The 26,057-nt window shown below is 46.2% G+C and overlaps 1 protein-coding gene across 1 annotated transcript in view; it reads left to right on the top strand.

Annotated features, from left to right (window-relative positions):
* LOC119164009 (uncharacterized) overlaps nt 1–26,057 on the top strand; it is a 160,270-nt gene that overhangs the window by 75,507 nt on the left and 58,706 nt on the right. The window lies entirely within an intron of this gene.

Here is a 26,057-nt window from a genome sequence, read left to right as displayed (position 1 = left end):
AAGCGAAGAAAGATTTAACTTTATGAGAAAAGCTCCAGCATTTTCATCGAATGAATCATGATGAGGTGGGCGAAGTTCGGGATGTTTTTCAGTGATACCCTGAATCCTCCTAGAACCTCGCCCGACTTGACCGCGAGAACCTCGCCGCTTCCCGCTCTATCACACAGGGGTCAGCTTCTCGTTGAGCCCATTTTGCAGTGGCGTCTTTGGCGCGCACCGTCTCAAGATCCTCTCAGCAGCACGCTCACGATGTGACACGTACGGTGACGATCCAGGAGAGTGAGAGATAACGGGTGCACAGGCGCAGCCCGCGCAGCAGCGATCGGAGAGCAGCGGCTCCTCCATCGCTATCTTGAGTCAATTTACCCAGCCGCCATAATGCACACATCCCTGTGGGACAGCGCTATCTAGGAAATTAGACGAGAAGTGGTGACACAGAATGCTTACAGCGTCATCTAGTATATCGTCACCCAACTGCTGTTTGCATGCATATTCATGGGACAGCGTCATCTATTCTGTGATAAGTGAGACGCTACTGGGTACGCCAAAGGGAGGGGTTGCCCTAAACCGTAAAAAGCTTCGCCTCTAAAAAAAAAAGAAACCAGAAGGCCGAGGCATGTGGAATGTTGAGGTAGTCGAGATATATTACATTGAAAACTTTAGATGTCTCATCAAATTGAGCATCAGCGCTATTTGTATATCGCAGCATCGTAGTAAACAGGAGCAATGATAAAAGAACATTTTCACGTAATGCCATCATGATGACGTCACAAATTGCCATCCCGTCTCCCAGTGCAGGGTAGCCAACCAGATATTTGCTTTCCGGTTAACTTCCCTGCCTTTCTGCATCACATCTCTCTCCCTCACTCTCTCTCTCCATGGCATCGTTGCTTGGTCGAAGGGGGGCAGAAGCAACGCAAAACCATGATGTGCAGAAAGATTGGAATGCCTTCGATCCTGGAGGCAGTACAAAACCACGCACATTGCAGGACACTTTCGTAGTCTGGCTAAGGAAAATAAATCCATTTATTGAGAAGAAAATCGGCAGATCCCACGCATTGTAGACATCGATATTATGCGAAGCAGACAGCAAGGAGCGAATCATGCTCTATATTACATACATGTTAGAACTTGTCATTTATGTTCGTCACATACTCACCTCATGCAATACCACCGTGTAAATCTAGTGAAACGGCCGAGAGCGCACCACGAGTGTATGCGTGACATTCATGTCCTGATTTTCATGTTATGACCTGTCATTTGCGCTGACCATAGAGTCACGTCACGCAACACCAATTTTTGTGTATATCAAGCCAGCATATTCGACGCAAGTGCACGATAAGCCTGGCTTGGAATAGACGTTGTACATGACATGCATGTCGGTATTGCAATCTTACCACCTGTCATTAGTGTTAATTCTACAGTCATGTCACGCAATATTCATTTTGGTATATATCAAACTAGCTAACAGTACCCCGTGAGAGTGGCATGCGAATCATAATTTTCATATTATCACCTGTAATTTATGTTTGTAATACAAACACGTCACGCAATACCGAATCCGGTGCAGCGTATACTATAGGGTTGGGTAAAATGCGACAAAAATCTTGAAATAGTGAATGTTTATTTTTGTTTCACTCCTTACCAATAAATATCAATGCCGAAACTTTCATTTCGGTACAAGGTATCTGTTACATAAATATTTCCACGTTGCCACCATTCAAAGCATTATTTTAGAGATAAAGAAAAATTATCCCGGTGTGTCTCATTTTGCCCCAACCTGTGGGGGAAAACATGCTTCGTGTGGTAAAACGAGACAATGTGAAAAAAAAATGTTTTTTCAGTTTTTGCAGAAAGACTTGAAATTTACTTTGTGGGCCTTTACTCAGCCTTGAGGAGCCTAGTCCTTGGGCTCCTTGCATTGAATCTAGACAGGGCGCGGTGTTGTGTTTCTCCGAAACTCCTTGCAGATCAAACACCGCCAGTCTTTTTGTGTGTGTGTCTTTTGTTGAACGCTTGCACCTCATTAGATTACTCAACAGTTTGAAGCTAGATATGTTTTGACGTATCTTTTTCTTCTCTTTCAGCTGTTTTGATGCCGAACTGCTTAGGTGTTTTATGCCTTTTAACATACATCGTCCGCCGACCTTTGTGAGGCATTGAATTTCAAATTGTGCTATATTCATATTTTCGAGCGCTTGTTCTTTTTTCAGTTAGGGTATTGAAAAGCGTCATTAAAACTGAATTCAAAGACGTTTTTCTCAGTGACTTGACTTGGGGGGATTCCACCTTTGTTTATGCATTTCTTGAGAACACCCTTGGGAACATGAAAAAACTTCAATGCAGCGCGAATGAAGGAAGTTATGTCCTGAACGGCAATCAGTGATTTGTCTTGTCTTTTTCCACCCAGGAAGCTTTATATGATATTTTATTGTATGTGCGAACTCTCATAAACAAAGAAATAAAATATATAATCCGTGTAAGCTGATGGTTCATTTCATAAGACGTTCTTTAAGCCTATTAGATGCGTTTTTGTCACGTTTTGCCCTTCTCACAAGCCAGGATTCAAAAATGAATTCTGCTTTGTCACCGGGCACCAAACGAACTGAACTTTTGCTGTTATGTAGCTCGTAGTTTAAAGTAACAAAATAGGCATGTGCGTTGCTGTACCGACGCAGGGGTAGGATAATTCATGGATTCAAAATTTGACTGAGCAGAATTTCGCCCCCTTTTGATGGATCATGATCACAATAACATCAGCTGCGTAATGTTTCCCGCTTGAACGTTGCGAGCAATCATGAACTTTCACTCATGAAAATGTGCACAAGGACAGCACTTATCACTAGAAAATAGAGGCAAGAAAAAAAAGCTTCTGTATTAGCTGCAAATGCCGGCAAAGTCAAGATGATCTATTTTGCCCCGTGTCGCATTTTAGCGAAGGGGCCGTCTTCGCACCATGAGCTTGGCATAAAATTCATGTTGCACATGACGTGCACATACATCATGATTTTCATATTACAAGCTGTAATATATGTTGCTCATGTACAATAGTCTCATCAAGCTAATTTGTGGATATATCAAGTTAATTAAACGGCAGCCGGAGCGCCACGGCCATGGCATGTAAACAATGCCCTTCGTGACAAGATGTTCAAGATCCTCATGATACGCATATGAATATTTTATGGGCATATGAATATTTGTATGAATCCCACTAAATATACGGCCTGGAGAGAACAAAGCCGTAGGCGGCTAGATATACAGCTGAAAGTCACCGAAGTTAGTGACCCCAATCTTCAGGAGGCTATTCTGAGATGGGCTGAGGTGGTAAAAGAGGCCTAACTTCGAGTAAGCTCCCTCACATTTTTTCAGGCCCTTTCCCTTCAGATGGAATAAATAAAGTTGTTTCTCTCTCTCTCTCTTTCTATCGAAGAAATGCTCAGTGTTGTACAACACGGCATTCATGAATGGAACGCCATGGTTCCTTTCAGGATCGGCGTAACGCTAACGGCAACTCGTTACGTTTGCGTAGAAACGGTAAAGAGAACGAGGTTCGCTCTCAAAACGTTCCCTGGCATACACAGCCGCACGCACACAGGTCATAATGCCGAACAGTTTGGATGGAAGACCGTGTGATGCGCAGAAATGTACCACACTACTTTTACTTGATTGTGATGCATTCTGTTTCAGCCTTAGGGCACCAACCAGAAGTGCAGTGAAGCGCCCAACGCCGAGACCGAGAAATTGCGGAAGCAACAGCTTATTTTTTCTAATGGCAGAGCTGTCACGCTTGAGGATCTCTGTGTGTGTTTCACATTGTTTTCATAAGCATGAACCTCGACGCACTCTCTTCTTTTCGTCCTCTTCCGCTTCGCTCCCTGAACACGTGTGCCGATTGGTCCGGCGTGGGATGCAATAACTCTGATGAGTAAGAGAAGGGGTACCGAGAGGAGAAAGAAAGAGAAAGCGAGAAGTTCCTGGCGAAACGTGAAATTCTCGATGAGGCGAAACTGCAGCCCTCGTGCTAGCGATCCGAAGGGGAGCGTTGTAACCAGTTGGCTATCCAGTTTTTTTTTGTTTTTTTTGACGGTATTCATTCAACATAGGCATCCCAATTGCAAGCAATCCAATACAGAGAGCTAATATTTTTGTTCTACTTGTATTGCGCCAGCGTGACGGATGCATGGCTGTAAAAAATCCGCATTCATTTCTAGAGCAAGTAACGGCGTTTTCTAATTATACACCACAACGCCGGCATATCCTCACCAAGAAAATATACAATTTTTGCTGACTTTACCTTTGCTCGTATAGGCCACAATTCTCAACTGAATGACCATCCTAACAAATTGGGGTGTTTAGGAAAATATTGATTTGTGTTTGTCTGCAAATTATGCGTACGCTATCATAGCCTCGCAAAGTACAATATAGTAAGGGGGTGGGAAAGGAAAATAATAGTCACCAGAGGAAAAGGAAGGCGGAAGAGTGAGCATTGAAAGAAACAGTGGAACTGAAAGCAAGGAATATAAAAAGGCAAAAGGCGGGAAAACATTGTCAGATAAAGAGACGTACAAAATGACAGATAAACAGAAACATACTGAAAAAGACATGAAAGAAAAAGAGAAAATGCAGAGATGCAGTAAAGCATTATACACAAGAAATTTGCCAGATCCCACGTACCTTCGTAATTGATGTTATGCGAAGCATGCGGATGCAGGGCAAATGTGTGTTTTTTTCTGGGCGCGGCTCCTAAAACCGTGGGTATGTCCATTTTTGTCTTTTGTGGCCGGTTTGTAACCAACTAATGGACGCTAGTGTGACAGACAGACAGACAAACAGACGGGCGCGTGGACAGACGCGCGGATGGATGGAAGCATGGACGGACGGACAGAAGCACGGGAGGAAGCACGGATGGACGGGTGCATGGATGGACGGAAGCAAAGACGGGCAAACAGACGAATGAACGCCCGCACGGACGAACAGAAAAACGAACGGACGGATGGAAGCACAAACAGGTGGACGGACGGACTCGTGGACGGATGGACGGAAGCAAGGACGAACGGACATATGGACAGATGCACAGATGGACGCGCGGACGCATGTATGGACGAATGGTCGCTTCGCCCCACTCATCATCGTTCACTCGTGGATATGCTGTGAGTTTTTTCCTTATTGAGCGAGACGTCATGAGGTGGCGCTGAATATATGTACAAATCCAAATACAAATGTTTGTGTACATGCATGGCCGCTGAATAAGTATTGGGCCTCAGATATTCGCAATACTTGCTTTTTAATCAATGATCGCACAAGTATGAACGCACAAGCCAGAGCGATTTCAGTGGGCGCTGAGAATATAGTCGTACTTAAGCCGTTTCGCTTTACAAACAGGCAGACAAACAGACAGACAGACCAAATTTTTAATGCGAAGCATTTCTTAACGAACTTTGGCGACTTAGAGCGTATCTATCTATCTATCTATCTATCTATCTATCTATCTATCTATCTATCTATCTATCTATCTATCTATCTATCTATCTATCTATCTATCTATCTATCTATCTATCTATCTATCTATCTAGCCACTTACGACTTTTAGCTCTCCTGGACGTTTTGATAATTATATTGATACCGAATTCGGTATGGCAGAACATGACTGTATGAAGAACATATTTGACTAGTCATAACATGAAAATAATGACACGTATGTCATGAATGTCATCAATTACAATTCATGGTCCTGCAGCTCTTGCGGTGGTTTACTTCACATGGCATGTTGCAAAACTGGTATGGCATGATTGCTCGGCGTACACAAGGGACAGACCCTAACATGAAAATCATGACATGCGTGTCATGTAACAATATGACTACATGCCATGCTCATGACGCGCTCGCGCCCGTTTCGCTAGCGCGACATATACCAAATTTGGTATTACAGTACGTGAATGGATGACGAAGGTATGTGACTGGTGCAAACATGATAATCATGAGATGCGTGTCATGTGATAACATGACTACATGCCACAGTCAAGGCGCCAATACATTTCGACGTGACCCGGTGCGCGTTCACGCGGGCTTTCGTTTCGTCGCGTCACGCCAGGCACCAGTCCTGCCGTGTACTCGCAGGCGCGCGCCACGCTGCGTTGCTTTGACGCGTGCACGTTTCAGCGTCCGGCGTCCCTCCGTCATGAAAACAGAGAGGCGCAGTGCAGTCTGGGTAATGCATCGGTGCGAAATACGGCATGCCGCATTTCGCATTGGTTGCCGTCGTGCCGCGCCGACGGACGCTGGTCGCGCCTGGCGTCAGACTATAGAGTGCTCGCGTTTTGCTAACGTAGCGTCGCTGTGCCCAGTGTGCACGTGCGCCAACGCTACATTGGAGTATATTGAACCCTTCACGTTGCGCTCGCGGCCGTTTTGCTAGCTCCACATATCCCAAATTTGGTGTTACGTGACGTCGATGGATGACGAAATATATGACTTGTGCAAACATGATAGTCCTGACACGCGTGTCATGTAAGAACATGACAACATACCACGCTTATAGCGTGCTCGCGGCTGTTTCGCTAGCTCCACATATACTAAAGTCGCTATCACCTGACGTTAATAGAATGACGAAGGTAGATGACACATCCAGACATGATAATCATGACACGGAAGTCATCTACGGCCTCATTTCGCTCCACCTCGTAACGTTGTGCTGATTTGAAAGTTACATATCAACAGTTCTCATTCGTGCTTCGCATATCATCGATTCCCACTGTACGTGGGATCTGCGAAATTTCGGCGTTGAAGTATCCCAGAAAAACTGTCGTCTTCAAAAACAAAGTGTTTCATCCAGCGGCCATGGTACATACGTGTTCATCTCTTGGTATGTGACCGGGTAGTTCTGTGACTTACTCGGCAGGTGTGGACGGACGGATGGACGGATGGATGAATGGATGGATGGATGGATGGATGGATGGATGGATGGATGGATGGATGGATGGATGGATGGATGGATGGATGGATGGATGGATGGATGGATGGACGGACGCACGGACGCACGGACGGACGGATAGATGGATGGATGGACGGATGGATGGATGGATGGATGGATGGATGAATGGATGGATGGATGGATGGATGGATGGATGGATGGATGGATGGATGGATGGATGGATGGATGGATGGATTCATGGTTTACTGTTTAGCCCTCCGAAGCATCGCCCCATTCATCATCATTCACTCCGTGGATATGCTGTCTTTTATCTTTTTTACATATAACCTTCTGTCGGTGTTGCCAGATTCCTACAAGTAGCTATAGGTGAGCTTTAAATCAATCACTTTATTTTTCCTCAAGGTTATCCGACACTATATTTCAAAACGTAACGTCCATGTAACGATACGTTACAATTTTTGACATGTAACTATTACGCGTTCCTGCCGCACTAAAGGAACTTGTAACAAGAGCTCGCTTCAAAATTAGGAAAGAACGTGCAACCAGCTTTCATTCCTGTTTTAGAAAAGTGTGTTTTTCTTGATGCGAAATCTTTACTAATTGCATCGCATTTAAAAGGGAAGAAGAAAAATACTTTCACATTATCCTGTTTTGGGCGAATGCTTGAGAGAACCTGTGAGTTTTCATACCGTTACTCTGGTTAAAAGAGAGAGAGAGAGAGAAAGAGAGAAAGAAATAGCGCTCTAGCTCGCTTAGCTTCCTTCATTCACCTGTGTCGCCCTGTCTAAAAGTAAATGGACCGGGTGTTTCTGTGGGTAGACCCAAAAAGCATCTTTCTTCACTGCATCAAGTCCTCCGAGAATAAAACAATGTTATGGTATTATTAGCGTACATCGCAATTATGACCATATGTAATGCTTGTATGGTCAGCATCGTATGCTGCCAACGTAGGTGTTTTCAAGTACCATGTCAAAGAGCCTCAGCATTTAGTCCTGAAAGTCATCTTGATTTTTTTCCGGTGAATTGAACGATTTATGGATAGATGGACATCCTGCTTAGTGAATCGTGCTCAAGTGAAAACGCACTCGAACGCGCACTGTGTTTTTGCAATCGTGTTCACATCACCGATATTTACCGACCTTCGAGGCATTTCCCTCTCGCACCCTTCACCTTGTGAACACAAGGTTCGCAATTAATTTTTAGCGTTACAAAACCCAATGAAATCTTAGGGAATAATGAGATGCTATTTATGTACTGTGTTTATGTGTTAGCGGACAGCATCACACCTTTGGTAATTGTGGGTATCTGTCATTCTACACTGCTGGTTAGTGTCGTCATTAGTCAAGGCAGCGCGTACATAAATTCTTTCGCAATGCAGGGCATGGATTTAAGAAATAAGCCTCGTAGAATAAGAGACGCCGTTTACGCGAGTGCCCCCGTGTCTTGCAAAAGTAAATACGACGTGCAATGGACTGCATCTTCTGTATTCAGAAAGTGCAAGAGTTCAGGTAGCTGAAGGTTGTTCGGATACTAAGAGAGAGAGAGAAGCGTACGCTGAGAAAGATTTGCGAAGTACTCATTTACGCTGGCAAAAAGTTCAGATATGGTCGGAGACAAATGATGGGCGCTGCTTTGCAGGTTTTACCTGCCAGAAAAATTGTCAAGAAATGGAAGACTTATCGCGAGTGTTGCACTGCGAGTTTCTCGTTCTTCCGAGTTAGCTCTGCATACAGCGAGAGCCCGAGCAACGTCCTGCGTTTTCTTCGCTGCTTCGTAGGTGCTCTTAACAGCCAAGTTTCTTAGCCCGCCATGTTTGGTCAGCGTCGAGGCACAAGAGAAAAAGGAGTGTGTGCGAAAACGACTTGTCAGATCAGGGAGCAAGTTTGTGTGCTCGGCGCAGCAAGGAGGTCTCAGGGGTGTAGAGAGGCGTGGCTGGGAGCTTTTGCGTGCGCTGGCCTCACCTGAATAAAATATGCCCCGCTCCTTTGAGCGTTCTATCTTGTATTCCTGCGTTTCGGACCTCGGCGGGTAGCTGCCGTTTCTACCGAACACAGCACGTCGTCGGTGCACCGCCCACTGCGAACGCATGCAGTGGCCTTTTTGTGTACGAAGTGTTTCAAGGAAATCGAATATTGTTGCGTGCAGGGGACACCTGACCCACCAGGACACATTTTTTTCATTATTTCACTGCGCAAAACGATGCAAATTTTTGAAGGGGACAGGAAAAACGTGTTTTATGTATTTTGATCAACTGGAAGAAAAAAAAAAGAAACACACCCGCAAGCGGGGATTAGTGCCAGCGACCCCTCACCCTCATAACACTCAGATAACTCAACCAAGCATCACGCATGCGCCGGCGTAAGAACTATTTACAGCTCACGGTACCCAGATCTCGGAGGCATGCTCAGAGGATCTTGAAGATCACGCAACGCTCCCGCGTATTCTTAGGGGCGAAGCTCCTTGTGGCTTGGCTCGTGCGTCCCGTTGTCGTATGTCACCACCGGTGGCACATACCCGAGAAAGTGGTTCTAGAATGTCCGCTGGATGGCGGTAGTCTTATATGATGAATACATGATGAAAAGATGTGAGATAGCGCCACTTGGAGTGTTCACTAGATAGACGGACGTACGGACGGATGGACATATCCGAGAGAACGGTCCTTAGAATGTCCGCTGGGTGGTGGTACTTGCGTTTGATGAATACATGATGAAAAAAATGTGAGATAGCTGTACTTGGAGTGTTCATTAGATAGATTGATGGACGGACGAATGGATGGACACAGAGATGAACGGACGGGCTGACGGATGCATGGACGGACAGACAGACAGAGGGGTGGATGAACAAATGGACAGACAGAAGAACGAACGGACGGACGCATGGACAGACGCACCGACGGTCACACGGATGGACGGACACATGGACGGACGCACGGATTCATGCATAGATGCACGGAAGCAAGAAACAGTGGATGGACTAAAGCACGGATGGACTGACGAACTCTTCGCCCTACCATTCATCATTCACTCCGAGGATATGCTGTGATTTTTTTTTCCAATATGAAAATTGCACTTGAAACGCGCACGAAAACTTGGCCCTTTTCTCTGCCGACCTATGATATTAAATGAGAAGAAAACAACAACACTGAGAACAACTTGCGCCAGACGTCACTCCATGGCAGAAGACGCTGCGGGGTCACTCCACGCACCTCAGAAAAAAAGAAATTCATATCCACGAGGTGAATGGTGACTGAGGAGCTTGCCCAGAGAAAATCGGGAAACCATTCAGTCCTGTGTATAAATTCCTGTAACGTGATATAAAGACGTGACCATGAATCATACGTACGAATTCCTCTCCCTGTCATATAAAGGCTTCACCACACTACATATATACACGTTTTATACGTTTTATTTATTGTTTACATTTTGATGTCCTATTAACGGGACCTTGAAGCCATATACCTTACTATCACTTAGAGCATCACTTCATACAGCTATCCATCCATTCATCTGTCTACCCGTGCGTCCGTCTCCCGGCGAAGAGAAAAGAAGCACGCCAAAAGTGGATTCTACGTAAAGTTAAAGTATATGCTTTATATGCTATTTAAAGTTAGCATATACAGTATCTCTAGTGCTAAGTAATGATTGATATGTGGGGCTTAACGTTCCAAAACCGCCCTATGGTTATGAGAGACGCCGTAGTGGAGAGCTCCGGCAATTTCGACCACCTCGAGTTCTTTAACGTGCGCCCAAATCTGGGCACATGGGCCTACAGCATTTTCGTCTCCATCGGAAATGCAGCCGCCGCAGCCGGGAATCGATCCCGCGATCTGCGGGTCAGCAGCCGAGTATTTTAGCCACTATAGACTGCCGTGGCGGGTGCCTAGTGCTAGTGCTACGTATATTGTGCGCAAACTAGTGAGTATTCTTGAAATAAGAGTAATAACTGCGCCTCTAGTGGTCACCTCTGGAACTAAGGTTATGGCGTGGCACTTTGCCCCAGCTTAATAGCCTGGCGAGCCAGCTCCGAAAAATTTGAGCTTTGGGTTCTATCGTCGACACTTGCAACGCATTGCTCAAATAATAAGGTGTATCAGGTTACTATGAGAGTTGCTAGCTCACGCTTGTCCTGTGTTTACGTGTGCGCTCTTTTCGAGCGTCTTTTTTTGTGTATGTGCCTCAGCAGTGCGCTGTATGTATCGATCTGCATGCCGTTCTTCGCATCACATTCCAATTTTGTCGATGTCGCAATAATTGCGTCGCCATTGTGTCGAAACTGCGACTTTTCGATGCGAAGCAGTTCTTTAACTAGCCTGTGTAACGCTGTCCGTCCGTGTCTCTGTTCCATACTGCGTTTACCCCGCCACAGTTGTTGGAACGATTCCAAGTAGGCCAAGTCGCAGCTGCGTGTTGACGTCACACTCTTTCACCCGCAGCAGCTGCCGGCTCCGTCCAACACACCTAGGTGCTGTTGCTCCTCCGCCCGCTCGCCACGCACCTTTTTCGCTTCACCCACTCCACCGCCCACAACGCTGGACCGCACGTGGAGTGGAATTACTCTCGGCTCGTTTATCTGCGGTGAAACTTACATGAAACCCAACTTTCCTCGCGTGTGTTTACTGGAGTAACTGTCTCTTGGAAACACAAAGGCTACACCGAGCTTCGCTTCAAACCTTTCTTCCAGTACCCGTGTCGACACCCGTTTAAGCCGGGTCAACGGCGTGCGCACCTCTGCTGCTTCGTCTCCCATCATGGTTCCTTTCAGGGAGATACATCATATATTTGTTAAACTTGACAACAAAATACTAACGGCATTCTGTTCATAGTTTAACTGGGCTCTTTTCTGCGCCAAAGTAAGAATGTTAAAAGAAGTATGCCATGAAGCTCCTTCTGTATGTTGAGGCACGTTGAAATAATAAATATAATGGACAAATTCAGAATAAGTAATGTATTATCTTCGTCCACTGGCCATGCAGTCGCGCTTTATATATCAATAAGCCCCTCCCCCCTTTTTTTGCGAGAAATGCTTTCTGCCACAGGCGTTATAAGAGGCTCTTCTTTTTCAAACTCTCTGTTGGGCTTCTTTCGAGTTTTTTTCCTTAATTCTTATTTTATTGGCTTTCGGAGCAGGCCCTCATAGAGACTCAATTTTTAATTCAATGCCCGGTGCTGCAGCAGAGTGGAGAACTTCAGATTTTTCTTATATGTGACTATTGGAGCTGACAAGTATTGCGCAGAGTTTTCTTTTTTTTTTCTTTGGTCGATGCGCTCTGTACTCAGCTATTTCTCGCTCTGCGCTGCAATGTCTAGCCAAGCCGTAACGACCCGCGTGGCTCTGATTGTTCCAGAAATCAATCCACCATCACCGCTGCCTTTTCGACTTCCCTCACTGACGAAAGGGAAGATCATCAATGAGAGTTGGACACTTCACTGAACTCCCGATAAAAGCCTGAGAAGCTTCCTTTTTGCAGCCATTTTGATTGACTTCGCGCTGAGACGGGATATAGGTGAAGCATTGGAGTCCGGCACTGCGATTGTCCACGGTTCTCTCCGCAGTCCGATTAGAAGCGATTGTTGTGAGATGATTTCAAAAGCGCAGCCGAATCGTCAATTAAAAGTGAGCCTGCGTATCTGATATATTCGTCTTTACGTTAAGTAGTCTAACATGGCGTAGTGATGGCAGCCTACAACTGATGTAACACGCAGATTGTCACTGCAGTTGCGCAGTATAACTATCACCAACCAGGAAATTGTCGCGATTCCTTGGTCTTTTATTGATACTACGGGCGCATTCCTGAATGAGCTGTATACGTACACCCGAAAAGCTGTGCAACTGGTAGTTGTGTTTTCCAGAAAACACAGCGAACGACTTGCCTACTCCTTGAATTTCATGTTTTCTAGGACTGATTTCCGTGACGAGAATCATAAAACCCGCCTGAAATACAATCACTTTTCTGCTTTGCTCTGTTCTGAATGCTTTTTCTGTGGAGAAGTGGAGGTTCATACTGCCTCGGCTATGCAATATCGATAAGTTCTGCGGCAAAAATAAATAAATAAAAGAATAATATTGAACTATGCCCAAAAATAGACAATAGAAAACATAATAACACACTGAAACCAGTTGAAATATCATGACAATATACAGTTTGCCTGCAGCAGTTCACACTGTCACTTTTACTAACGCACTCTCTCCATAAAGGAGTTGAGTGGTCGGGCGGCTTCTATAGCGACAGTGGTTGGCGCCTATCGGTGGCTGAGATCTTGAAATCAGGTGCTCCTAACCTGTGCATCAGGCAACCGGCTTCACATCAATTTTCTCTTAGAACCACGCGCTTTTAACGAAGCAAGCCTTTCAAGCATTGCTTGATAAAGGGCAGAAAAGTGAGCAGGTTGGCATGCATGTTTTGGGGGCCTAAGTACAGTGAAAAATCACTCTGTTGTTTTTCAGCTCCTCAGGGCCCAACGTGGGTCAACAACGTTGCTATTTTATTTTCACAAAAATCATAAGGACTCAATTAGTAAGTGCGCTTATTTGCACATGCCTGTGAGTAGTGTGCTTACCGTCTCTTTTTGTTTACTCCTTCTATTACGATTTCCTTGACCTCTGTGTGGAGTAGCCAACCGGACGCTCGTCTGGTTAACCTCTGTGCCTTTCCTCGGATTGTCGTCTCTCCATACGCCCGAGTACGTTATGAGCTATTAACCTTGAGATCGAAGAAAGTCGGCCCCTCGCGGTGAAAGCACGATGCCCCGAAGTGTGGATGCGGGTGGACCACCGATGATCCTGCAGCGGTGTGTCTTGTATTTGTCGGAACGTTCGCGATGGAAGTTAACAGAAACAATTTGGTCAACGTTCAGAAAACTTATTTCTTTTTTAATTGGAAGCTCGTAAAGTCAATCGCTTTTTTGTAGTGATTAGAAAAGCATTTGTTTGATGCGGTCGGACAACATACGCTTCTCCTCCAGAATTCCGGGCTTATAGCAAAGACCAAAAAAAAATGACCAAAAAAAAGTTCACGTGAAGTTGACTAACGAGAACACACTAGCAAAATTGATCCACTAATTCTCTGCTGGATGCTAATAATACCTCAAGCTGTTCGTATAAGGCTGGTTGCGATGCGTGCCGCAATTAATGAAGTCATTCTTTGCGAGGCAGCTCCAGCGAATCAAATATGCGCCAAGGTAACTCAAACTGTGCTACTATATCAGGCTTAAGTAATTTCTGGGTGATCCGTTTAAATGATCTGGAAAAAATATTACATCAACCTGAGCTGCGACGAACAGCCCACTCTCGGGTACTCGTTCATAGCTTATATGATCCGCCCGTTTCGGGCTCGCGAAACAATTGTTTTACTATGCATGATATCATGCAGAAACTGGACGAGTTTCGGCTCTTATATGTCTTCTTTGGAACCCTGAGAAAGCTTCTCATTTATGAGTAATCGTGACAAAAAAAATTGCCCGCAGCTTCCCTCGGGGGAACACTGAGGAGGATGCGGAGCATATAATTGGTTAACGGGGTGTTAAAGTGCGACTTACTTGGGTCGATGGCTAAATTGGTTAACGTGGTTGTGAAATGGGGTGTTAAATTGCGACTTACTTGGGTCGATGGCTAAATTGGTTAACGTGGTTGTAGGAGGGGGTGTTAAATGAGTGAACACGTACACACGTATGCGAAAGGGCGGCGCTGGTCGAAGGGACGGCGATCATTGTGTTTGTGGATTCGTTGGAATTCATTTCACCGCGACCTTGGACGTCGACGCGCCGTACAAACCAACCGACGAGCGGCAACTGAGCGAGCGAGTGCCGACCTTGAGTATATATACAGCGCGACGGCGCATGCACTGTCAGCTGTCGAATGTTCGAGAAAGGGGAGAAGCGCAACGGCGCATGCGCGCGCGTCAGCTGCCGATGTTCTCGAAGCGCGACGGCGCATGCGCGCGCGTCAGCTGCCGATGTTCTCGAAGCGTGACGGCGCATGCGCGCTACATTATACAGCTAGCAAATGTTCGTGAAGAGGAGAAGCGCACGCGGTGTGTAGAGGAGGAAGGGTGCACAGATGGTGGAGGAGTGAAGCGCGCGCGGTGTGTAGAGGAGGAAGGGATGCACAGATGGTGGAAGAAGGAGGAGGAAGCTTGCGGACGGCGCCGCACTACAAGCCTCGAGTATTAGATGCTCTGCATCTAAAACACACAAACAACACTAAAGCTCTATACGATGCTCGCTTATAAGGACTCCAGAAAGCGCAAACAAACCTTACGTTCACTGTAGCGGTGGCGCACGGCGGATGTAGACCAGATTGCATGCTTGGGGAATCGATTCACTTACTTGAAGAAGTACGCGAAGCACTGGCCAAGCCACCATGATATTTCGCGGAGCCACCATGATATTTCGCTGACCGAAGTGCTTGCTTCACGCCATCGGAAAGCGCATTGCCGTTCAGACGTCTGACAAGACACACACTGTGTTGTTGCGCGTTGCATGGGTAGAAATGAAAACTTATCTGTGGCATTGTGCATTATGTGTCGGATTGCTGATCCAAAGTACACCTCCGCTTACAAACAGAAACTTCGCTTAGAGAGTGCAGAATGACGATACAGAAATAGCCGCCCAGTGCACGTCCAAGCTTCGCATGGCGTATACACGATCAGCACAAACGCAGATGCGGTGCTGCCGCCTATAGGTCTATATCGACATAAATAAGAAGACAATGATCCAGGTGGTCGTGTGGCGCGACGGCATCCCGATTCGTTCGAGTCCATTTTTGTGACCTCCATTAATGTTGTAGTTCTATTGATGCTAACGACTAAAAGATGCAACGACAAAATAAAACACAACTGCATTCGCGATATGTCACTGTCTATGGAGACTGAGCACGAACAATCGTAATAAGTGCCGCGTCATTCTGTAAACCAAGAATCAGGCCTCACAGTGACGCCAAGCCATTGTAAAATAATCTCCTGGAAACCATGCACACTGCCTAAGTTGTTGTCCGTTCATTCTTCCTTATCATATATCACGTAGTCTCGTTTTTAGCACACAGAGCTGGAACCCGGTAAACGTGTACAGAATAACAGTGCTGACAACAGGCGCACATCCCGTCCTATCTCTGTGGCTCCTGTCTTGTCAGCGCTATGGCTTCATTGAACGTAACAAACCAACTAGCCGAAAAGTCTGTTTGCTGAAAATAAAGCTTTGAGATTGTTCTGTGTTTGCTGATCTCGTGAGTGCGCTTCCAGTTCTTGCCTGTACAACGCAGCGAGGATGCTTTGCGGTAACTTTAGCCGAAAGAACTTGCTTCTCAAGCAGCTTAAGGGAAAATAGCAATAAGTAAGGGAAAATAGCAGTGAACATACAAAACGATTACTACGCTCATTTATCTTAAACACAAGAAAATAAAAACCAGAAAGTAGACAACCCTCACTCTCCAAGCACTGAGGCTCGAAGATTACAAACGTGAAAAAGTTTCGCCACCCGCAAAACAGTGCTAAAATATGAAGAGAACGAAAGAAAAACTCGAGCAAAGCTGCAGCCTCACAAAGAACGACGGACGTTAGTAGCGCAGTCCGCCCCTACTCGGCGCTTAATACATGCCTTCGAGAAGACGAAGACGTCAAGGATGATATTCTGTCTTACTTAACTCTTGGGCACTCTGGAGGAAACGCGGCGCCGCCAGTGGCAGCTGAACGCATCGAGAAATAGAGAGTGTGCGCCACTAACTCGAGATGAACACGCTGCTCGTGGGACCATGTCTCATTAAATAGGACTTAAACAACTTTCTCTCTATGGCAAAGCACGAAATTCGTATTTGTCAGCCCTCTTCGCAATCCTTCGCCATTTCTCGCATTAGCAGAAGTGGCGGCAGCCTTTTCTGAAAAAGCAAGCCGCTTCTTAGAAGAGAATGAGGTGAGATGTAAAGAGAAAATAAGCCTTTTTCTGGCTTTGTCACTTCGCCTATTCATCTCCCCCTTCCAGCGCATTGGCGCACTTCAACGACTTGCTCCTTGCCCCGTCTCATCTTCTCCCACGCAGTCCGGCGACCATCAATCGTCGGAGGGTGAGGCGTGCCTTGTATCCCCAGTGGTTAATTAAAAAGCGTTGTCCAATTCAGGGATCCTACACCATCCAGCCTTCTTCTAATTCCTCTTTGTCAACGCCTCTAATGACGGCGGCTCGGATAACGTGGCCGACGCAGCAGCAGCTGTTCGCCACCCGCTGGAAGGCAGGCCTGCTCCATACCAAAAGGTGCTCCGGATGTTCATTGACATGTTCATTGAGGAAGCAGGCCTTTGCGAAACTTTGTGGATGATTTCAAAGTGAGTGTACGTACGGTACTGCATGTGCCGTTCGTGGGACCGCTGTGCACATGCTTATAATCATACATTACGTGAATGACCATCCCATTTAGTCAGTCTCGCTTACACTTCCGGTTTCTCACTGAAATTACTATCAGGTGTTAGTCAAGCCACAGTCGAGGCAAGTTGCATGCGCTATTGGTCAGTCGCTAGCTACAGGGTATTGATTGATTGATATGTGGGGTTTAACGCCCCAAAACAACTATATGATTATAAGAGACGCCGTAGTGGAAGGCTCCGGAAATTTAGACCACCTGGGGTTCTGTAACGTGCACCCGAATCTGAGCACACGGGCCTAAAACATTTCCGCCTCCATCGGAAATGCAGCCGCCGCAGCCGGAGCTACAGGGTACAGATGCTGCATAAGGTTACACTACAAATCTCTACACAGTCCGGCTACAGAGGGCAATAGCAATTCCGGCTTCTGCACATATCATCGACCACTCTCGCGATACTTTATTCAAACAATGCTTCCTAGGCTCAGCTTAGGGCTGAGAGACGAAATCAAACAGCTGTTGAAAATGTTATCTGTGGACAGAAATATTGTTTCAATGTATAAACTCTGGTTATATCATGCACCGTAACCAATCTATGATTGTGGCTCGCCGTAGTGCGGAACTAATTATTGATTTCGCAAGCTGGCATCTTTTCTTTTGACGTTATTCTGTACAAATTCACGCGGGCGCCTAATGAACCTAAATGCCCGTATAAGGAAACTGAACCAACGGCATGCTTTTTTTTTTGTTTACGCGAAAGATTCAGACGGATTTTGGTGACGATGCTATGGGCAGCACAAAGATTAAGGAGTGATACAACCAGTTTAAAGACAGCCGCATTGATCACATCGGTGGAGATGCGAGGCATGCTCTAGACGGTCATCACCGTGCCAAAGTGACCAAATCAGTCACAAAATGATCGCTGGGGTAATGCGCGACCATCGTGTGACTATCCGAGAAATTGCGGAAGAGGTAGGTGTCACGACTTTTTCAGCGTGTTTCACCACGACCAATGATGTGGCCATGAACAGAGTTGCGGAGAAATTCGCACCGAAGCTGCTCACAACAGAGCTAGAGCAACTATGTGCTTAAGCCTCACATGACATGCTGGATTTCATAAACAGTGACGCTGCTTTCATGAACATCATAATCACCGGTGACGAGTCTTGGGTGTACGGGTAAGACCCAGTAACCGAATCCCAGTCCTCTCAGTGGCACCATTCCGCGTCACAAGAACAAAAAAAAAACCCTGCCATATGTGGAACTATTTCACTCTGACGTTAACTTCTTTCTTTAACTTCCGTGGTGTGGTACACCATGAGTACGCACAACAGGGTCAAGTAGTCACCAAAGAGTACTACAGCGGTGACCTCCATCGCATACGTGATGCTGTGCGGTGGAAAAGACGAGTTGTTATCAACACAGAATCGGCACATCTATCACAACAATGCTCCTGCGAATTTCTGCCTTGACACAGACTTTTTTAGCGAGAAAACCAGACTTCGTGTTTAAACAGGCTCCTTACTTTCCAGATATAACCCCCTGCTGATTCTGGCTGTTTTGCAATATCAAGAGGCCATTGAAAGGACTGTGATATAAGGAAAGGGGTGACATCATTGCTGCAACGAGGGCTAAATAGGCTAAACACGATTGTGAAAGGGGCCTTACGAGAATGCTTCCAATAATAGTAGCCGCGCTGTGAGATGTGTGTTAATTCCCAAGAAAACTATTTTGATGGTAATTAATTTTTCACCGCTCCAGTTATGCCAGTTTCGTTTTCTTCGGCCAAAAGTCGGGTAATCTAACAGGCCTCGCATAGCTTGAGAATATACTAACCACAGCATAGTAACCGCAGCATGATACCAACATTACAGAAGCCTTTAGGCGTCCTTCCACTTACGGCCCTTTAAGCTAACGTCACTGAATTCAAAGCATGAAGCACACGTTCCTTAAACATAGTGATCGAAAAATCAAAAGCCACAACAGAAAATGCACCACAGCCCTCAAGCTTCGCTGGTTAATAACCTCTACGAAATGGTTGGGCGGTAAGAGAAATGAGGTAATGTCCCCCTTACACTCTCTCAGCAGTGACGTCATGGCACCGCAGCGCTCGCGGCAACCCTCCTTAGTCTGGCGTCTCGTTGCAGCAGTTGGATGACTCCCACGTGAACGCATCTCTCCTGTATCCCGGCCACAATCTGCCCACTCATGCCACAAGAGAGTCGCACGCATCGCGTTTTATTCTAACCGACCCCGTCTTAACGGTGTGAGAATAGCAGAATGGGCTTGTTGGTTTAACATAATTGCAGCTTAAGGCGCGAAAACGACACGGACGAAGAGAGACAGTACAGTACAGTACAGACAGTATTCACTGCCGGGATTGTCATTGCGTTCCTAACTTTAGCGCCTGCGCGGTAGTCGCCCGAAGCCCTGATAAATCAGTAAGACTAATCATTGAGGCCAAGAGAATAATCGAATTAGGTGATCTGTGCGTTAGCGTAGCCTCCATTTCTTTATCGCCAAAGGAGTTACGCTACTTAAATGCGGCTGCGCATTAAGGCACGGTGACGGCGCGCGCGGTGTCTATATATGTTCTGTGCTCTTTCGAAATAAATCTTTGTTGGAAGTGGCGCTCCGTGTGTGTGTACTGTCTCTCTTCGTCCGTGTCGTTTTCGCGCCTTAAGCTGCAATTACGTCTTAACGGGTCACAAGCGTTTGCCGAACACATTTGGAATTCACAGTGTTCTTAATTTTTTTTTCACCACTGCATGAACTTTTTAAATTTTGTGAGGCTACTCAAAGACGTAACGTAAACTGCATGAATGCTCTCAATTCACCAGATACCCACAAAACGAATACAAAACCCAATAGCGAAGAAGCTACTGCTATGCTTGGTTCAGTTTAATCATTTGTGCTATCTCAATACGTTGCCACATTTTACTGTAGTTAGTCCGAAGCACACAAACAATTTTTTAACATTAACTAGCAATTCTGTTTTCTTTTGTTTAAAAAGAGGAAGCCTGAACTGCGTTAGTTCATCCCTTATTTCAGGATCATGTTCGAAAGCACTTTTTGAGGATTGCATTATGTAATTATAACAATACTGATAACCCGTATTATATAATTTAACATTGACGATTAAGTGCTGATATTCGAAGTAACTTGTATTTAACTGCGACAGATGATATAAACCATAAATCTTGAACACACATTTTTTGCAATTGCTAATAGTGCTTCTATTTGAAAAACACTGGTACATGTAATTTTTGCTCTACGCAGTGCGCCATGCAAGCATATGTGGCCTTAAGGAAATAAACAAAAATGAACATGTAATAAAAAATCGAAATCTAAGCACATCCATTCAATCAGAATTTTACGGGCGAAACCAGATATTTCGGACCCTGGTATCCGAAATGAACAGAGAGGTAAAAACAAACTGCATAACAAAACAGAATGTTGTTAAACCTCGCAGAATATGTCCTTACATTGCGAGAAAGAAGTAAGAAAAAATCATGACTGATTCCTTTGTCATATGAACTGATATAATATGAAAGTGAAACGTATCTCACAGAGGTAGCAGAGTGTTTATTGTGCATTGTTAAGCCACAAGGGCGAAGAAATGAATTCTGCAGCAACAAAGTGTGATTTCACGACAAGAACGGCAAGTCACTCGAAAGTTGCAGCGCGTTCCTCAAGCAGAAAGGACACACGAAACAAAGACAGGATGAGTGCGAACTAAAAAGCCACAGTTCGACACTTAAAGCGCTCTGCTGTAACACAAAGAAGGACGCATGGGACGAATGCATAGCTATACAGAAGACAAGCGTGAACTAACGACTGTCAGAAAATTCTGTGCGAGAAGCATGCTCCATTCACAAGCACGGTAGCTGAGGCGAGCGAAGTGACCTTCGTGTTCTCTGTAACTTCAACGCACACTTGCAGTGCAAGCGGTAATCGAACAAACCACCTCAGTCGCGAGTCGATCTCGGGTGCACGAGCGGACACGCTTTAACGAGGCGCTTGCGCATACCAACGCCCGGGGCGACGACCTCTAAAGCGCGCCCCTCCGGGTTCTTCGCACCATCCCACCAGTCATAACAGGAACGTGCTGAAGTCACCGATCTCCGAGTGCCGCCAACACTTAATGTGCTGCCGTTAGCAAGCTCAAGAACGCACCTTTTGTGACCGAGTCGGTGGCACCTTGCGGTGCGGAGTGCGTGAGGGGTCGTAGCTTCGACTTTGAGTGACATAACTTTTTCTTCGCGGTTTTTAGAAGCAAAGCTCTTCAGTCTCGCACGATGCTTGTTGACACCATCGTGGTCGTACCTTCCCGTCAGACCAAAACACAGGTGTTACATATACCGTACATAGAGCTTTTATAACGATATGGTTTAAAAATTGACAGAACCTTGTTCATCCATCTGTCCAGCTGTCCGTCCGTCCGTGCGTGCGTGCAGCTGCTAGTTCTTCATACTGGTCGACGACTTCAACGTAGACATTACAGTTCTTTGGACCAAGCTTTCCTCCATCATCAGAATTCGCTTCGTGGATCGGCTGCAAATCCTCCTTCTCGTTTTTTTTTATTTGCAATCTGTGCGTACATATTTCACAACTTCATATCCGTGATGGAAGCACGTCAGAGGAGCCATGGTGTACCCCGACATAAAATACACTCGTGTTAGAAGATGACCACCAGTTCTTGTGCTCCGGAAGAAGCAAAGGAATAAATGTATATCACAATGACAAAGAACGACGCTGAAATTCAGCATGAGCGGGCAGCTTGCCATGTGATGGAACGTTGGAAATAATGAAGTTTCAAATTTAAAGTACAGGAAAACGAAAGCAAGAAATAGAAGAGCCAGCCCCGTGGCCAGTCGTTGTCTCTGTTCAGTTTTTCTTGCTATACTTCGGCTACAGCTCTGAATAAACAACGTAATGTACACGTCACGGGCATACTAATTCACCAATAACTGAATTACCCTAATTAGCGCATAAATTATAGTACACTTCAAGGCATAGGCTTTGTAAGGGTAGCGGTGTTTCGACGCGCGTCAGGTACAATTTCGGAGCCTGGTACACTGTCGTGAGGAAAACTTATGGGTCCGATTTGATCGATGAAGTTTCGCCGTTGGAAGAATGCCGTGAAGCGTAGTCCGCATTTCCTCCGTCAGAAGCAAGGCGTATCAAGTAACCTTCATGGTGTTGTGCAAAATCTGGATGGACATTAACGTAGTTGATCAATAAAACTGGCGTGCGCCTACTCCTCAAGATGGCTTGAGTTGCGCACAGTGCGCCCAATTTCACAATATAGATGGGCTTTCTTTCGCTGCTTATGATACGTAATTTCATGGAATGCACCCAACAAGAACTTATGAACATCTCTGAATAGGGGCTCGTTGCCTGCGTGCACGTTTTAGGCTCTGAAATCGCAACCATCGATCATACAGAAAAGAAAAGCTGAATTTTTATTATGGTAATGAAATACTTTTAATGCTAAAACGAGTATTCCATCTCTACTAAAAGCAAGAAAGATCACTAGGGGGTGTTGCTACTAAATATCATATCCACTCGTGGGGTAACTTTGCAGATAGTGCTGCATATGAGGGACACGGCACGAAAATCCCCCAGCAATTCTATAGAGAAAGTACGCGTCGGCGGTATCTATAGTGCTTGCGGTGCACGGCTATACTGACCGAATGTCACGGGTCTGAGCCCGACCGCGCGCTGGCCTACATGCTAAAGAAGCGCGTTGTGTGTGACGTCACTGCATCTTGAACATGGCTCTTTCATGTTGCCTTTTTGGCACACAAAACGCGAGATCATTATATTATAAGCAGAACATGCACTGTGTTTGTCCTTCATTTTCTTTACATTTACATAATCATCACCGCAGTGAGCATTTTCGTTCTAACAATTGGTCAGGCAGCTCTGACGAATAAACGGTGTCGACACCATGGTATCGCTGATGTCTTAAATTATTAAAGGGGCCCTGAAACACTTCTTGATGTAGCAAAGGAATTAATTCACTGGAAGAGCTACTTGTCTCAAGAATTCAATGCCGCAAAAGTTTCAAGAATCCATCCAGTGCGAGTGGAGTTGCGAAAATTTGTCGCATGTCTCAATTACATTCTCTCTTCACTCGTCCCGACGAAAGCGCAGGAAGCTAAGCAGGGAAAGCTGGCAGGGGCGAAAAAAAATGGAAGCGGACAACGTCTCGTTCGTGGACGCCGCTGCCTATCGCAACAACCGAGCCTTCGCCGCGGTCGCGATATCATCCGCGCAGCAGACTCTTAACTCTGCCACAATACTCACCCGAAACCTCCAAGTAGCGGAGAAAGTAGCTATAGCTATAGCTATGCTCGACAGCAAACGGGAATTCATCTACAGCGACTCCAGGCCGGCCATCAAAGCCTTCGAACGCGGAGTCATCTCCGACCAGGCGTTCCGTATCCTGCGCAAAGCGGACCCGAGTGCCATGAAGCACCACACTATCATCTGGTTCCCCGCCCATCTCGGCCAGGTGCCGGGTGCCCTATCCAACCTCAACGAGATCGCCCATGATGCAGCGCGCGCACTTACCGACCGCTCTGCCACAGGGCAACCTCATCTTGCTGGGTTGGATACCAATCGGGATGCACCAATTACGTACAATGAAGTTACAAAGCACTTTTACCTGGAACACCGCATTTTTCCACCGCCACATCCGAAACTTAACCGACCGCAGGCATTAACCCTACGCCTATTACAGACACACACGTACCCAAACCTTGCCACGCTTCACGTTTATTATCCCGATGGATACCCCAGCAACACAGGCCCATCATGTGGACACACAGCGACACTCGCACACATGCTCTAGGAGTGTAGAATAACTGCTCCCGACTCTACCTCAAGCAAGTGGGAGAGGTCCCTCAGGAGCTCACTTCTCGCCGTCCAGCACGCCCACCAAGCGGCCGCCAGGTACTCCCTTTCGGTCCCTACGTGGGAGACGCCCGCTACGCGCTAAGAGCGTCCTGCAGGACTGAAATAAAGTTTTTAGATGCGGAAGCATCTTATACTCGCGCCTTGTAGTGCGCCGTCCGCGCCGTCCGCACCGCTTCTCGAACATTCGACAGCTGACGCGCGCGCATGCGCCGTTGCGCCGTCGCCCACCATCTGTGCCGTGCACGCTTCTCCTTCGAGAACATTCGACAGCTGACAGCGCATGCGCCGTCGCGCCGTCGCCATCTGTGCCGCGCGCGCGCTTCTCCTTCGAGAACATTCAACAGCTGACAGTGCATGCGCCGTCGCGCTGTATATATACTCAAGGTCGGCGCTCGCTCGCTCAGTTGCCGCTCGTCGGTTGGTTTGTATGGCGCGTCGACTCCAAGGTCGCGGTGAAATGAATTCCAACGAATCCACAAACACAATGATCGACGTCCCTTCGACCAGCGCCGTCCTTTCGCATACGTGTGTACGTGTTCACTCATTTAACACCCCCTCCTACAACCACGTTAACCAATTTAGCCATCGACCCAAGTAAGTCGCAATTTAACACCCCATTTCACAACCACGTTAACCAATTTAGCCATCGACCCAAGTAAGTCGCACTTTAACACCCCGTTAACCAATTATATGCTCCGCATCCTCCTCAGTGTTCCCCCGAGGGAAGCTGCGGGCAATTTTTTTCATTCCATTCCATTACCCGCACCTCAGGACCTTCAGGACTTTTAAATGTGAAGCATTGCTTAGCGAACTTCGACGACTCTGAGCATATCTATCTATCTAATCTATCTATTTATCTAGCCACTCCGGTTTGGGTGCTCTTGTGGTCACCCCTTAACTTGACGTGAGCCAGAATTAGCATGGGAGGGTAAGAAAATTTGACGAATATTACGCACTGGTCAAGACATGAATATTATCACGATCCCGTCGCGCTCGTCTTCAATTACTTTCTGCCAGACAGTGGCACATACCACGGGCGGGTATGTGCCACTGGTATGCGGGTATGTGCTACCGGTGATTGACATTCAGTATCTACCTAGAAACGATGAAAACACACATGGGCGATTTTAACGCGTAAGTGTTATGAAATACCGGACATCGGTAGAATTGACCCGACGACGACATAGAATAAATGTCAGTGTTAAGAAAAACCTGAAGTAGGCAGCGTTGACCCCCAATGAATGCGAACAATAAATTTCAGGGTCCCAGCAGGAGTCGAACCCAAGAATTCTGCGTGGCAGTCAAGCATTATACCACAGGGCTATTCCATGTGTCGGAACTACTTTTCAAACAGACGTTAATCTTCGTGAAACGTCAATAGTAGTTGCAGTGCTGCCTACCCAATTTTATAAAGATTACATAAGTACTCCTTTGATACAGCCGTCACGTCGGGTTGTGGTCCATCGTGGTTAGATGCCATGCGCTGAAGTTGATTTTTGTAGCAGTGTCCAAGGGCCAGCAACTTCGCGAGCATCAGCGCTTCATATCAGCTCCATATCAGTGTTGCAAATACGCATGTTCCAGTTGACATCGTTGCGCAAGTGCAAACAACTGGTTACATAAACATCTGCAACTCTTCAACATACGTCTGTGGGGGCAACATTTGCACATATATTTAGCGTCATTTTATGACGTGTTGCTCAGTAAAAAAATTGCTACATGGTCACCTTCCTTGCGTATGCTTCCCATAACGTCGATTTCCGGGTGCGTGGGATTTGCCGAATTTTTTTTTCTTAGAATGCGCGGCTTTCTCAATGTCATCGCGTGCGCGCGCGTGGAGAAGTCGCGGCCTCCC

This window comes from Rhipicephalus microplus, chromosome 3, assembly GCF_043290135.1.
Source record: "Rhipicephalus microplus isolate Deutch F79 chromosome 3, USDA_Rmic, whole genome shotgun sequence".
Classification (NCBI taxonomy): domain Eukaryota; kingdom Metazoa; phylum Arthropoda; class Arachnida; order Ixodida; family Ixodidae; genus Rhipicephalus; species Rhipicephalus microplus.
This window is presented reverse-complemented; position numbering and strand designations above follow the sequence as displayed.